The sequence below is a fragment of the Camelus ferus genome, chromosome 27 (genome assembly GCF_009834535.1).
Source record: "Camelus ferus isolate YT-003-E chromosome 27, BCGSAC_Cfer_1.0, whole genome shotgun sequence".
Classification (NCBI taxonomy): Eukaryota; Metazoa; Chordata; class Mammalia; order Artiodactyla; family Camelidae; genus Camelus; species Camelus ferus.
The window spans coordinates 22,580,845-22,597,745 of NC_045722.1; the positions used below are offsets into that span (position 1 = coordinate 22,580,845).

Consider the following 16,901-nt stretch of genomic DNA (forward strand, 5'->3'; position numbering starts at 1 on the left):
TAAAATAATATGAAACATTAAGATAGCTTACGTTTTCCCCCAAATTAAAAAATTATTGCTTTGAATATGAATGTCTAAATTTATATCTCCTTATGATAGATTTCTAAAGGAGAATATTTGAATCAGCGGATGAGAATTGTTATTCTAGCTTCTGGGCTGTATTGTCAGGTGGCCTTCTAGAAGGGGAGGAATAGATCAGTGTAGAGCTAGCTTGTTGCGTCCAGACAGTGAAACTCACATCCATATTTGAATAAACAGGTAAGGTGTATTTAGCTTTCAGGATAGAAGTACTGAGGTGGTAAAGGGGCATTGCAAAGATATTCAGCATATAGGACGGCTTTTGTTTTTTAATACATCGATTGAAGTTAAATCTACATGCCATACAAGTCACGCATTTAAAATGTACCAGTCAGTGGCTGGTAGTATGTTTAGAGTTGTGGACCCGTCATCACAATCAATTTTAGAATATGATCATGTCCCCTCCAAAACTCCACTCCCTTTAGCCACCACCCACCATTCTCCCATTCCAACCCTTCCCTCCAGCCCGAGGCAACTGGGATCCACTTTCTGTCTCTGACAATTTGCCTTTTTGTACATTTCGTATAAATGGGATCCTGCAAATTGTGGCCCTTGGTGTCTGGCTTTTTTCACTTAGCGTGATGCTTTCAAGGTTCATCCCTGTTGCAGGATAGTCAGCGGTGGGGTGGTGGGTAGAAGGAGAGGGTATAGCTCAGTGTACTTAGCATGCACCAGGTCCTGGGTTCAATCCCTGGTACCTCCATTAAAGTAAATAAATAAATAAACCTAATCACCTTCTCCCCACCCCTGCAGAAAAATAGAGAGAATTTGGCTTTTTGGAGCTGAGAGGAGAGCTTTGCTTGGATCAGCAGAAGGACCTGTGAGTCGTGGTTGCAGGAAGGTGGGGGGCGGGGCGTTCTGGAGCAATGACAATGAACCTATAGTGGCACCAAGTTCTTTGTTATGCGACTTGCTCTGACTTCCTTATGTTTCTGATGGCTGTAGCTGTAATCCTCTTGCAGATGTACAGTAGTTTGTTTACCCTAGCCATTGTTTGTGGATATTTGAGTTTTTCCTGGTCTTCACTCTTTTGAACAGCGCTTCACATGCATCTTTGACTATGTATATGATTGTCTTCTAGGGTAAATTTCTAGGAGTGGATTTGGTAGTTAAAAGGGTGTGGTCCATTTACATTTTGGTCATTTATGTTTTTTCATTTAAAGTACATAAGATTGGAAATTTAGAAGTTTAGAATTTTTATATAGTCCAGTATTTCCATTTTTCAGTATTTCCTGCCACCGCCTTATGTTTAATTAAAATTGTAATGGTACCTTTTTATTACGGTTAATTATCATTATTCTACTGCTAACCTGTTTATTATTCCATTATCCTTTTCTTTGTTCTATTACCATTTCCTTTCCACTACTTCTCCTGGGGCTTTTAATAAGCATTTAATGTCTTTTAAAATGCCACCTTCAGTGTTACTCTTCAAAATATTTATTCTTCTCAAGATACAAGGAACTTACAACCCTCAATTAGACATTTTCCCACACAGCTAACCCTTGCATTTTCACACCAATTAATTCTTTTTACTTTAATTTTAGAAGACTCTAAATTGCTAACTGAAGATTTTCTTAGAAACTTAAAAACTATGGCCCTTTAAAAATACACTGTTTATGTGTAGCCTCAGGGTAATCTGTTCATTTACAAGCCCAAATTACTGAATATCAGATTAACAGACTGCAACTTTTGCTGAGTTTTGCATTAACCTCCCGTATTTCCATCTGGGAAATGTTTTCTAATATTTCTAATTTTTTTTTTTAATTTCTCTACTACTCGCTGCATTTTTCCTAATTTTCCTCTTTTCCCTGCTTTGGAAGGAGGGAAATGTTGCATTCTTTTTTGTGCTCCCTAGAAAAATCTTCCTTTTTATTACCTGCTTTATTCTCTGCCTTATTGCAAGTGGTCACGGTGAAAAGGGCCTGTCTCCAGCTCTGAATGATAATTCTCGAATTTTCTAGCTGTGAAGCTGATAGGTAATAACTGAATAAATAGATGACTAAGACCATCAAATAGAGGTACTAGTATGAAGAAGCTAGTAGAACAAAAATACAAAACTTCCTGAGTGCCAAAAGAAACACTCGAAAAGGAAAAGTAAAGAAAATGAACCTCATAATATCCATTAGGTGTGACAGAAATCAGTCATATGAGAAATGTAAATATGCCTGCGATCCTATGAAAAGATTCTCAGATGGCTGAAGTACACAGGCACACCGGAAGTGATGGAGAAGCGTGAGAAAGAAAGGATTGGGGAAGATGTACCAGCGAAACACATGTAACAAGAAAGTCTTGATATCAGACAGAGACACCATATAATGCTAAAGGCTATAATTTACGATGGAAAAACTGGTCGTTTGTAATAGCTATGTTCTTACTAACACAGAAGCAACGTTCCTAAAGCAGGAATTATAGGAGAGGAGAGGAGGAATAGCACAGACTGTTGACCGGGGCAGTTCACACACTCTCTCTGGTTTACACAGAAAGTTTGTGAGGATGTAGATGGCCTCGGTAAATAGCCAGTTAGGAGCTCTGTAGACATGTGCTCAGCTGTGTACCCCAATAACAGACAGTGCACCTTGACTTCAAGGGCACATCGCTGGGGGACACTTGGCGGCAGGCCAGTGATGTGGGTTGGTAAAAAGAATTTTACCAAAGGCAAGAAAAAGCTTAAGAACAAAGGAAAGTTAGAAAAAAGAGGGCATTAATGAACTCATCTACAAAACAGAAACAGACTCTCAGACATAAACAATCTTACGGTTACCGGGGGAAAGGGAGTGAGAAGGAATAAATTTGGGATTTTGAGATTTGCAAATGTTAACCACTATATATTAAAATAGATTTAAAAAAAACAAGTTTCTTCTGTATAGCACAGGAAGCTATATTCAATATCTTGTAATAACCTTTAATGAAAAAGATTATGAAAATGAATATATGTATATACATGCATGACTGGGACGTTATGCTGTACACACAGAAATGGACACTTTGTAACTGCTATACTTCAATTCAAAAAACAATTAAAATTAATTTGAAAAAAAGAAGAACAAAGAAAATTTAATACATTTGCTGCCACAGGCAACAGCGGGCCACATCGGCAAGAGATGCCTGTGTGTCCAAGTGTGACGTGCAGGGTCTTTTATTGGGAAAGGGGCTGTGAACACAAAGGGATGGGAGAACAGATTTCTGATTGGCTGTAAGTGAGGTAAGGGGCTTTGGTATATGGGAGGATAGTGGATTTACAACTCCAGTGAGATGGAGATACGGGCTGACACAAGCAAGGTAGTGGAATTTATGATTCGGATAAAGAGGAGATACGGGCTGAGACAAGTCAGCCTGAGCTACAGTGAAGTTAGCCATTTCCCAGGGCTGTTAATTGTGCCAAGGCAAACACATTAGGAAAGGGTGTACTTTGTTTTTTTGACGGATTGCAGACAGACATCTGAGAATCCAGGAATGGGGGTCGCAGGGCCTCAGCAGACACCAGTTGGCACTGCACACATGGTTCGGTATACCCGTTGACCCTATATTAGTTGATTGTAAAAAACTTCAGATGATTTTGAAAAATAGAGATAAGTCAACATTTTCCAAATAAAATTAGAAATTAATAAAAACAAAGGCTACTTTCACAGCAGTGTGGATATACTTAACACTACTAAATTATACCCTTAAAAATGGTTAGGATGGTAAATTCTATGTTACGTGTATTTTACCACAAATTTTTTTAAAGCCTAAAAAAATAGAGTAACAGAAAGCCCGACTACCTGGTGGAACCAGAAAGAAGAAAGGTTGACCTTTAACAAGTCAGCGTGAAATGGGGCAGACCTTGCCACCATACAGATCATGTATCTTCCAGCACCCTGAGCCCCAAGAAAAGCCATCACCTTTAAAAGTCACTTCTCTAACTTTCCAACAGATAATACCACCTACCTTTAGAGTGAAGATTTATTTAGAATTTATGTAAAATGCCTGGTCAGTTCAAGTTTAAAAAAAATAATAAAAATGATTTCATCCTTCAGCGTTTTTGCCGTTAAAACAGTCCCATGAAGTGGACTAGCAATAAGCAGTCCAGTGTGAACCCCTCATTTTCATTAACATTCAGAGACGATACTAACGCGAACATCAAGAGGAAAATGCGTAAACTGGTCACAGACTCTCCAGATGCCTCTGCTTTCAAGTCCAGGAACAGGTGGGGAGGAGCTTTTCAACTGAGGGCCAGTTTATTCCAAATAGAAAGCAGAAGTAATTATCACTTCCCGTGCAGCTATAGGGTAGGGTGTAGACTGAAAACAAACCTGAGAGTCAACGCCCTACTCAAACAGATAAGGCTACAGAAGCCCAGAGAGCAAATTGGTCCCCTGAAAGTCTTACAGCTGATTAGTGATGGAGCCCAGATTTGACTTTGTTTTATGTCAGGAGTCTATACCAGGAGCATCTCATCTTTGAGTAAGACTAATAGGACCAAGAGAAGAAGGCTGACAAAACACAAAAAAGATAAAGCAAGTATAAATAAAAGCAAGTCTTCCTGGGGGAGAGTATAGCTCAGTGGTAGAGCCCGTGCCTAACATGCATGAGGTCCTGTGTTCAATCCCCAGTAAATCCATTAAAAAAATAAGTAAGTACATGAAACCTAATTACCTCTCCCCACAAACAAACAAAAACCAAATCTTCTTTATGTGAAAATTTTTAGCATGCAGTGAACATGCCCATCTGTTCCAAGGTGCAGTCTTCAATAACAGTTGTTTTATTTATTAAGAAGACTTTTCAATCCAGAACATTGAAAACTTGTAAATAATTCTTGGATCAAAAGGAAAACATGAACAAAACTACAGATTTCTGAGAAAATAACAATATTAAAAATATGCTGTGTCAGAGTCACTGTGGTTGAAATAATGTTTAGGAAGATTCACAGCATAAACAGCTGCATAAATAAAAATCAAAACCTAAAAATGAACAGAATGAACTAAACATCATATTCAAAACACTGGAGAAATACCAAAGTAAAAGAAAACTGAAGGCATTAATATAAAAGCTGAAATTAGCTGGTTAGTAAACAGAAAAACAGAAGACTTCATAAATCAAGAATCTGGTTCTTGAAATCAAGGTCAAGAAAAGATAAAAACTACTAGCCCACCTGATTAAGAAAAAGTTGGGGGTGGTTTAGCTCAAGGGTAGAGCAACTGCTTAGCGTGCCCAAGGTCCTGGGTTCAATTCCCAGTACCTCCATTAAAAAAAAAAAAGAAAAGAAAAAAATGGGGAGAGAAAATATATATCCAAATAAGATATGAGAAGGGAAAAATAACCATCAAAACAGAAGAAATTTAAACTAAAGCAAGAGATTACTTTGCACAGTTCCATTCAAATATACTTAAAAACCCAGGTGAAATGGGCAGTGCTTTATGAAAATATAATTTACTGAAAATTATCCCAGTGGAGAAAGAAGATCTAAAGGGCCCAACAATACATGAAGTAAGAAAAATTGCAGAAGAACTTAAGTACCATGTCCAGGTGGTCTCATAGGGGAATTCTTCCAAAGCTTCAAAGCTGATAATCTCAATACCACTTAAACTGTTCTAGAGCCCAGAAAAAAGAAGAATTTCCAAATTCTTTTCATGAAGTGAATATAACATTAATACTAAAATCTGATAAAGATTTTGAGTAAAAATGTTAAGTAAAATGCTAACAAATATAGCCTGATGGTAAGTTAAAAAGGTAGATTATGATCAAGCAGAGTTTATTCCAGGAATTCAAATGTGATTTATTCATCCATTCATAGAGTTCATCAGAGTAGGTCAGTGTGTTTAAGAGGAAAAATTATTTATATGAACATCTCCATAGATGCCAAAAATGCATTTAACCATATTTAACACTCATTCCTTAACAAATGCTCCAGAAAGTAGTAGCTCAGTGTGACTGAACATTCTCAGGTGCACACAAACACACACCCCAAAGTCAGCATCTTAGTGGGGAAGAGCTGGAGGCTCTCCTTCAAAGTCAGGAATGTGAGAGGCCTACAGTTTAGAAAGAAAGAGTGAAAAATCTTCTCGGTTTGCAGATCTTAAGGAAAAATCCAGTGAGATTAAATCTTAATTGGAAATATCACTATGAACTGATTATTTTTTACTAAAAATTTTTTTTCCCTAGCTCTGTTTACAGACCAATCCTACAAGCAGTGGTAACTGCAGCCGTGAACACACCTGACACACAGACTGTAGCATCTGATGTAGCTTTCCATGGCGGAATGGCTGGTTCTGGGTTGGGGGCAGGGAATAGTCAAGATGATGCTGGAGCAAGCACTTCACAATGCCAGAGAGTGAAGAAGTCACTAAAGACTAGTGGGATCATGTCAGGAGACACAGGAACCACCATGAAGGGTCTCTCATTGGACAAAGATGGGGCAGTTTGAGTCACACACACATAGAAATGCAATTATTGGGGGGAGGGTGTAGCTCAGTGGTAGAATACGTGCTTAGCATGCACAAGATCCTGGGTTCAATCCCCAGTACACACAAGGTCCTGGGTTCAATCCCCAGTACCTCCACTAAAAATAATAAATAAACCTAATTGTCTCCCCCCGCCAAAATACAATTACTTAAAACACTAAGAATGTGTAAAATTCCATGCATTTATAAGAACGCCTTAAAAGAGAAAGTCTAACAAACCACTCATTGGACCCTAATGGATGACTTCAGAATGAGGTTGAGAGCTTTACTCTGAGAGTCAGCAGTGAAAAGGAAAGAACTATGCCTTTTGCCTGCCTTTTGCCTTATCAGCTGTATTACAGGTAAACAGATCACTGTAACTCATAAGGGAAAGTTGGGTTTCAAGAATTCCCACTGGTAGCTGTGGAAGGGATGGAAGGATTAGAAACTCCTTACTGTACAACCCTTGATGAATTCACAGATGGGGGCGGTGACTGTTGATGGATGAAACCACCGGATGGAAGGTCGAGGTGGGGGGCAGTCTTTGCTGCATGGAGTTTGGGCGGTCACCACCTCCGTCTGCTGCCGGGTTCCTAACCGAGGTGTCAGCAGGTGGGTGCAGCAGGAGGCACAGAGTACTGCCTACGAGGTGTATTTGCCTAAGAGTGTGCCCAGAGTTAATCACGCTTCCAGAGCTTAATTCTATTTGCAGAAGATATGGGAGGGAAAGGGAGACATTAAACAAATGACACCGTGAGGAAACTAGCAGACACATCCAGAATGTGGGTCAGCTGGAAGCAACACGCAGATTAATGGTGTGAAATAAACAAAGGTGGGGTCAGGCTGACTCCACGACGAAGCAGCCGGGAAACCCATGTGGCTCCAGGGAAAAGACAGGTGGACACTGTTTGGATCCTGTTTGAAACCCCTTTGGAGAAGAACACATTTTTCAATCAGAATGTTTTTATCATGGACTAAAATCTTACACGATAGCAAGGAGTTATTTTTAATTTTGTTCTATGGGATAGTGACATTGTGGCTGCATTTTGTTTTGTTTTAGTTTTATTAATTGAAAGATAGTCAGTTACAATGTGTCAATTTCTGGTGTACAGCATAAAATCCCAGTCACACACACATATATATATTCATTTTCATATTCTTTTTCATTCAAAGTTATTACAAGATATTGAATAGAATTCCCTGTGGTAGCTATGGGTTTTTAATTCCACATTTTCTAAAGAGATGTGTTGAAGAACTGAGAGTTCCTTTAAAGAGCTTCAGTGGAGAATGAAAAGCAAAAGAAGAAATGGGATAATGAAGCAACTATATCCAAATCTTGATGTTGTTGAGTCTGAGGGAATGGGTTTCTCATAGAGTTCTTTCTCCTTTTGAGTAGATCTAAAACACTTCGTAATAATAAAAGATGTATAAGCTGTTGAGAGATGTGCTCCATCAAAATAAGAGGGGACTGAGCTATCTTGGAAGATGCGGGCCACGGAAAAGAGCTCCAGCACAGGAGAGATGCAGTGAGCTCAGGGTGGGAGGTAGGTCCCCCTTTTCCTGCTGGACATTTGGCTTCTCCGCTCCAGATAAACTCCCTGAAGGCGGCGGCTGCTTGGGCTATTTCCTGCCTCTGGTTCCCCGATGCCTGGCCCTGCTTGTTTTTGGGGAAGGTGCTGATGCAGCACATGTACTAAAATCGGAACGACGCGGTGAAGACTAGCATGGCCCCTGCATAGGATGACATGCAGCTTCGTGACATATTCTGTGTTTTCAGATGGGGGATGTCTTAATAAAAAATGAGTAGCCAGGGAGGAGGGTATAGCTCAGTGGTTGAGCACATGCTTAGCATGCATGATATACTAGGTTCAATCCCCAGTACCTCTGTTAAAAAATTAACAAATTTTTTAAAAAATTAGGATTCTAGGAACAATATTTAAAAAAAATGAATAGTCACCAGAGGGGAAGGGGATGGGGGGAGAAATGGGTGAAGGCAGGTAATTGCATGGTTGTGACGGTGACTGGACCTACTGTAGTTGTCACTCTGTCTTGTACACAATTACCAAATTACCGTGTCATACGTCTGCAATTAATATGATGTTATATACCAGCTCTACCTCAATTAAAAAGAAAATCTTTGTTAGAATTCACCTGTGAGGCCCGCTGGTCCTGGACTTTTATTTGTTGGGAAGTTTTTGATTTCTAATTCCATCTCCTTACTAGTAATCAGGAGGGGAAAAAATGAATAAATGGTGGAGAGCCCACAGCTGGAGTGACTTGCGCCCAGTGAGCGCTGTGCTGCCTGATGCCCTGAGTACAGACAGGAGTGTCTGGGTTCGGTACCCGAGGGTTTCCAGAAAGTGACTGCTGCTCTGCTTCCAGTATTAGCTCTATGGACTATAATCTGGTTTTAATTAGTGGGGTTTTGTTGTTGTTGTTGTTTTTGGAGTTGTAAGCTTTCAGAAAAACTGAGCAGAGAGTACGGAGTTCTCAAACATCCCCCCATTTCCTCTACTGTCAACATCCTGCACGCGACAGGTACCGACAGGTAGAGTTGTTGAACCTACACTGACCCGTCCCCATCACCCAAAGCCTAGAGTTTACCTTAGGGTTCATTCTTTGTGTTGGTCGACCTGTGGTTTTGACCAAATGTGTAATAACACCTACCCACCATGTTAGTGTCACACAGAACAGTTTCTGCTGCCCCATAGACACGCACTGTGCTCCACTGGGTTAATCTGTCCTCCCCTGCAGCCCCTGACCACTAATACTACTGTCAGCATAGCTTGGCCTTTTCCCGGAATGTCACATGGTTGGAATCAGACAGCAGCCTTTTCAGATGGACTTCCTTCGCAGCAATGTGTATTTAAGGTTCTTCCATGTCTTTTCGTGTATGGACAGCACACTCCTTTTTGGGGGGGTGGGGAGGAGATAATCAGAGTTATTCATTTATTTGCTTAATTTATTTTTTGATGGAGGCATTAGCAATTGAACCCAGGACCTCGTGCATGCTAAACACATGCTCTCCCACTGAGCTACACCCACGCCACCCCAACCAGCCAACTTCTTTTTAATGCCAAATAGTCCGTTGTCTAGATGGACCATAATTTATCAATTCACATACTGCAGACCACCTTGGTTGCTTCCAAGTTTTTGCAGTTGTAAACAAAGCTACACACACACACATACACACAGAATGTGTGTGGTTGGTTTGTGACCCCTGGGATCTCTGCTGGATGCAGGAAAAAGAAATGATGGAGAAGTGGGCAGTGGTTCAGGCTCTTGAGATCTTCCTGAGGTGGAAGCACTGGTGAGGACAGTGAGCTGAAATGAAAGGAATCTGGTCTAAAGAAACAGCGCCTTCCTTCCTCACAGGCAGCCCTGCTCTCAGTGAGGATCGAGGCCATGAGCGGAGGGGAGGCCCCTGAGGTACTGAGCACCGGGAAGCTGGAAGCTGGGCTGTTGAACAAATCATTCACATGGGTATTGAAATTAATTCAGGATGATTGGGCGACCCTCCCCCCAATAATTTATCACGAAAAATCTCAAAAATACAACCACGGTGAAGAATGTCACAGTGAATACTCATGTATGTGATAGCTGGATTCTACCTTGATCATTTTACTCTTCTTGTTTTATCACATGTCCATCCCAACCTCCCTCCTTCCCTCCCTCCCGCCATCCTTTTTACATTTTGACTTATTTCAAGTAAATTGCAGACACTGATGTGCTTCTCTCCAGCTGGAGTTCTGAGGATTAACTACGAGAGTATGATTTCACTGTTGGGTACCATAGAAACTCAGGACGTTTTCCATCGGCTAAGGAGTTGCCTGTCTGCAGGTTGCAAATGATGACTCAGTTCTTGAGTCAGCTCCGGGAGCTGGGCCAGACCCCGAGGGAGATGGGCCCACCCGTCCTCTCCTTGCTCAGCAGGACCGAGCTGCTGACTCCACGCGTTGGCCTGGGCGGTCCCCCACCCCCCACCCCCCTGCACCTCCGTGCACGAGCCTGGCCCAGAGCACATCACTGCAACCCACAGATGGGATGAAGTGGGGGTGGCGAGTCCCAGACGGGAACTTGCAGTGATGCTAGCAATTCAACCCCTGAAACTCCTCTCTCCTTCCAGGTTGTCTTTTTTTCATCCTTTCGCATTTCCACCCCACCAGAATCGTGGTTGTTTCGAGCCTGAGGTGGAGCAAGTCTAGCCAAGTCCTGGTACCACGGGAGGTGGGGCGGGGAGGGTGAGAAAACGACAGCTCAAGGAGAAATTCCGGGAGGAGCAGAGTTACATTTTATACGTGCTAAGTTGGGAGCACTTTCGTTCTTGTGAATCACTTACAACCTGAGCTGTGTTTTCCCTGGCCAGGAGAAAAAGAAAAGTGACGGGGGGAGGGGAACTGGCATCTCTGAAGCAGGCCCGGGTGATAGGCTGGGCTCTGTAGCGAGTGTGGCCTGTGAGCCTGGGTGGTCTCCTTACCTGGTGGTGCCTCGGTCTGCGTCCGCTAATGAGGCTGAAACACCTGCTCTTGCTCGTGGAAACACACAGAAACGCCTGGAGGAGCATAAGCTGGCGTGTCTGCCTAGACCCGTTTGGGCCTGGACTTACCTCTCTCCCTGTGCCCTTTCTGTCCAAGTTCCATCCCCCTTGCAGGGTCCCCAGTGCATGCAGGGGGAGGGTGGGCTGGCCAGGGTCCAGACTTGTGGTGACCGGGGCTGCTTAGCCTCACTGCTGGGCAAAGCCTCCCAGAGGATCCAGAGGACATGAGATGCTGGGACCGAGGGGGACCTTGTCCTGGGAGCATGTGGCCAGGAGGGCATCCTGAGTGAGGACCGGGAGGGCCTGGGGCCCCCCTCCTGACCACTCTTCCCCCAACTACTCAGGGCTTCATCCCACCCCGAGATCACTCCGTTCTCTGCCCTGTCACACCCTGTTGCTCACCCTGTCGCTTACTGTCCTCAGCACCTCACCTAACAGGCCAGGTCTGTGAGGTGTCCGTCCCCGTGAGGATGAAAGCTCTCTGAGGATCAGAGCCGTGTCCTGTCCACCCGTGACGGACTGCGCCTGGCATGGGGTGGGCGCCCAGAGAGCACAGCTGGGAGGCTCGGGAGCCCTCCTGCCCTCCTCTAACCCCCGGTGCCCTGGGGGGTGGCCGACCTCTCTGTGTCTCTCTGATGGAGACCAAACCCTTCCTGCCTCTTTCCTGATGGACGGTTGGCTTAGTTAGAATTCTTGCCCGAAGAGTGTTTTCCTCTGATGTTGAAGAGCCTTATTCCACTCCCCTGTACCTCTGAGCTTTGCTGTGACACTTTTTACTCTTTTTTACATTTTACTCTCCCATTTCCCAGGTGGACCTGCTGTTTTCTGTGAAAGCTCCTGGCAGCTTCTCTCCCTTTTCACCACAATGTGCCTCAAATGGTCTGTCTTCATGTTTGCTGGGCACCAGGAAGGCCCTTTGACCTTTGCTGATTTTGAGAAAATGTCTTCCTTTGTTTCTTTTTTAACTCCTTTGCGGGGGTGGGGGGGTAGGGCAGGCAGGGAAGAGAGGTAATTAGGTTTACTTCTTTATTTTAATGGAGGCGCTGGGGATTGAACCCAGGACCTCATGCACGCACGTGCTCTCCCATTGAGCTCTACTCTCCCCTCTTCCTTTGTTTCCTGATAAACACCTTTCTTCTCTGTTAAGTTGATGTTGGACGATGTCCCTCAGCTCTTCTCTGTTCTCGGCAGTGTGTGATCTTTCAACACTGCTCCCCTGGACATTTTTTGTCAGTAGTCTTTTAACTGTTCAAGACTCCTTCCTCGAATTCCTTTTGGTTTCTGTCTTGTTGGAAAGTTTTCCTGAAACGTCTCTCATCCTTCATTTTCAGTTTATGTGCACGAGGGGAGTCACTAATGAGCAAATTGAAGCCCTTGAGCAAGCTGGCCCTTCCACTGAGAGGTCTCTGTGCGGTGGGGGAGGGCGGGGGTGGACCTGGGGTCCACGTATCCCCCTGTCTTCAGCTCTGTCTCCCCACCCACCCCCACCCTGCCCAGTGTGGTCGCTGCCGGTGCCCCCGAGCCTGGAGCTTGCCTGGGTCTCAGAGCAGAAAGGTGCCTGTGGCCCACCCCCTGCAGGCTCCTGGCAGCAGCGCTGCTTCCGCTCATCGGTGACTCCTTTTCCTTCTTCCCCAAGATGGTGCCACCTCCCCTCCACTTTGATCTTTTTCCCCTTGTGGCTTTGTATCTTTCTTTCTTGGGAGCAATGATTCAAGAGACAGGCGGTAACACATGTGTACTGCCTCCCTTTTTAATTAGGAGTTGGCATCACTAGTTTTTTTTATCAGGGTGATCATATGCTGACGGGTATGCCACTCTAATCCCTCCAGTCTGCTGATTCCAGCCAGCTCTGCAGGTGATACCAGCGCAGCTGTCACCTGGGAGCTGTGGTCACAGCGTGGAGTCAGCGTCTGCACCCAGGCTCTGGGGACTCCGGGCTCCTCGGGGGAGTGTCTGTTCACTTACAGCTGAGAAACAGCTCTGTGTCCTGATGGGATGAGGCGTTTCTGAAAGAAAGCAGAAAACGTAATAGCAAGGAAACCTTTGTGGGGCTCAATCCTGAATGTCTTTTTGTCAGTTATCTAAACAGGGTTGAAATACACTTCCAAAGTTGTCAAAAGAAATTAGCATTAATTTGGCTAAATTTAAACCATAAGTATTGCTTAATTGATGCCATAGAATGATACACTAAAATTAATTAGGAAATTGGTTTCAAACCTAACTTGTGATGACCATATATTAACATGGAGTACATCGGCCTTTTTAATTATGATCCATGAAGAAGAACCCCATCTTTAAATTGACGATGACCCTTATAAAAACAGAGCCTCCGATCAGTGGAATCAAAGAGAGTCACATAGGATTGATTCTTAGGCTCACCAAGAAGAAAAGAAAGAGGACACGAAACAAAATAAGAAAGGAAAATGGAGAAATTACAACCAACGCCACAGGAATACCAAAAAAAAAAAACAAACAAACCCAGAAGAGAATCCGGTGAGTGACTGTATGGCAACAGATTGGACAACCGAGAAGAAATGGACAAGTTTCTAGAAAGAGACAGTCCACCAGCTCTGAATCAAGAAGAAACAGGTCATTTGAGCAAACTGATCACTAGAAGTGAAATAGAATCAGCAGTGAAAAAAACTCCCTGCAAATGGAGCATCCACCAGTGGCTTTCATAGGCTCAGGCTGGGTGGCTTAGACTTCAGCCTCCTACCCGACTGCAGAGGTGCTGATTTACCAAGTCTGGGTGGGACCCAGGCATCTGCATTTTTACGCACACTGGGACACTTGGGTTCCGTGGTCCGTGGATCACTTTGCCGGCTCCTGTAATGAAATACATACTAAGCTGATGTTGGTTTATTTTAAAATTGGAGTTCTTTCATTTACTTAGGTAATGAGATTAGATTAGATGTTTCAAAAATTGGCTTTGAAATCCACGGAAATGTTTGTTTCGCTTAGAAATTAAAATGCCAGAGGTGAGCAATTACGTTGTCTTGGACCCAACTTTGAGTAAAAACCTCAAGTAATATGAAATGTTTTGTACATTTGAAAAAAATAACACTGTCTAGATTGCTCTCTTTAGCTTACTTTACTTATATATGATAAATTAACTGCCTCACGTGCCTGGGGCAGATACTGTCTCCCTGAAGTTTCCTAATGCCATGAGCAAGAAAGGAGGCAAACGTGGAAAGAGAAGTCACTCTGAAAAAGACTTTGAAGATTGTTTTTTCATCTGCTTTTTATTTTTATATGCAAACAGGATCCTCTGGATTTCATCTTATCTCTGTCTTTAGCCAGAAATAATTGGGCCAGTAAAAATGGACCACAACCTCCAGCTCAGGGAAAAGGTTAAGTATTGAATTCTTTGAAGTGAAATTATTATTGTTTTTGTTCTTGGTGTCATGATACCCCCTTCTGTTCCTCTCCCCCTTCCTCTCCTCATTCCACTTTCCAAATCGCCCAGCTAGAAGCTTTATTGTCAGCTTTAAATTCTCCTCCACTCACTCACCACTTAATCACCAAGTTCAGAATGCAGACTTTTAAACAGGACTCACAAATTTCTGCTGTCCTCTGCACACCTGCCGCTCCCACCCCGTCACTGTGCACGGGAACTTTAAATCTGTAGTTCTTAACCTTTTTGAGGGTATGACCTCTTTGGAGATCCAATGAAAGCCCCAGGCCCTCTTCCTGAGAAAATACATAGACGCGCAGGTGTACACGGGCACACACAGTGTTACGATCACCTCAAGAGATTTGCAGACCCTGGGAAGGGAAACCTCACCGAATCGCTTTCCTGTCTCTGATACCTCCTACAGCACATAAATCCTCCATATTTTTACCAGGGTTATCCTTCTGAAATAGATTTAATAACACCACTCCCCCGCTGTAAAACTCTTCTATCCTTGGAGGAAAGGTAGAGCTCAGTGGTAGAGCGTGTGCTTAGCATGCACGAGGTCCTGGGTTCAATCCCCAGTACCTCCATTAAAATAAACACATAAGCCTAATTACTGCCCCCACCACCAAAAACTGTCTTTAAACAACACTTTTCTACTGTACAGCACAGGGAACTATATTCAATATCTCGTAATAACCTATAATGAAAAAGAATATGAAAAGGAATATATATATGTATAACCGAAACACAGTACTGCACCCAGAAATTAACACAACATTGTAAACCAACTATACTTCAATTAAAAAAAAAATTTTTTTAACTCTTATATCTTTGTAGAATAAAACTGGTCCAGTCAGTATGGTCTTTAGGGATCTCCAATATCCAATTCTGCCCCATTTTGGGGGCCTTCTTCCTTTCATGAATTTTCTACGGCCTGACCTGTGCTCTCTCCATACCTACTGAGTTTGCATGGCTTTCCGCCCACTCGTGGTGTTCCCATACCTACGATGCTCACCTCCCCATCCTCCTCTTCCTCATCTCCTGAGAGCATCTTTGTTTCTCCAAGCTCTGATGCAGTGAGGGTCACACATAAGACCATCTTTTACTCCCTTGTCAATCTCTGCTCATCTCTGCTTCCCAGGCACCTGCAAAACTGACTGCCGGTACTGCAGCGTCTGTTCGGTCGACGTTCAGCTGCTTTTAAAATGTATCCTTTAATTTACACGGAGTAGAATGCACTCTCTTTGGTGTGCTGTTCTGGGAATTTTAACAACTGCATCGAGTTCTATAACCACCACTACAATCAAGGTGCAGAGAAGTTCCATCACCCCCCAAAATATTCCTTTCTGCAACCTTCTGTACTGTGCTGTTTTCTAAGATAATTTTGTATGGTCCAACCTGGTATTTAATCCAAACCTAAATAGCTGTTTGCTTATCTTTCTCCTCATTAGACTGTTAACAAACCACGTCCCGTGTTTTGGTTTCCCGGTAGCTCCTCCCATAGAAACTGGTGCGCGTTTCTATTTTTTATTTTTTTAATTGAACTATAATCAGTTTACAATGTTGTGTCAGTTTCTGGTGTACAACATGATAGTTCGAGATTTATAGATACACACTACTATATATAAAATAGATAAACAACAAGGTCCTACTGTACAGCACAGGGAACTAGATTCAATATCTTGTAGTAACCTATAATGAAATAGAATCTGAAAATGAATATATGTATGTACATGGATAACTGAACCTGGAGCGTTTTAAGTTCCCAGGACCGGAGCCTTGGTTGAGTCAACACGTGAATGCATGGTTAGCACGACTAACGATAAGGTTTGCTTTAATTATGAGATGGAACGTCCCTCCTCCCTGCTTTCCTGCCTCCTCCTTCTTCAGCTGAATCTGCTAGTGGGTTCCACCCTGCCCTGCCCAGTTCCCACGCCCACCGGGATAGAAACCCTAGCTTTAGCTCCTCAAGCTGCTGATTTTGGGAGTTAAGGTGGGAGAGTGAGCAGATCTGGTGCGCTGCGGCCCTAAGCCCGAAACATAGGGACAAACTCTTGGTGGCCAATGGGCAGCTGCTGGTTTGACAGCATCCAAGTATGCTGCGGAACCCCCCGAGGCAGCACGGATTCAGGAGAGAGGGTGTGACCTCATCTTCACTGCACTCTCGGTTTGCTCCATTCTCCCCAAGATTGCTGTGGCAGGACCGACTGGCCTCCCATGTGAAAGCAACTGGGGCCACCCCTGCAGCCATGACTGGTCCCGGGTACCCTGTGCTCCTGGACGGCTCCCGCCACCCACGTGTGTGCTGTCCTCTCCCTGCCTTTCAGGCTCCCAGCTCATTTAATTCCACCTCCGCTCATCTCTTGTCCTCCTCCAGTTTAACCCATCACAGAGAGGATCCATCATCCGCATCTAAGTCAGGGCCTCCCTGTGCTGTGCTGTTTTCAGGAGATATGGTGATGGGTCTCAT

The 16,901-nt window shown here is 43.5% G+C and overlaps 1 protein-coding gene and 1 non-coding gene across 6 annotated transcripts in view; both read left to right on the top strand.

The window, feature by feature from the left end:
• Positions 1-16,901, top strand: part of TJP1 (tight junction protein 1) — a 211,729-nt gene that overhangs the window by 30,877 nt on the left and 163,951 nt on the right. The window lies entirely within an intron of this gene.
• LOC116660324 lies at positions 8,171-8,272 on the top strand. The gene has a single exon (XR_004315778.1). It is a non-coding gene; the product is annotated as a U6 spliceosomal RNA (small nuclear RNA).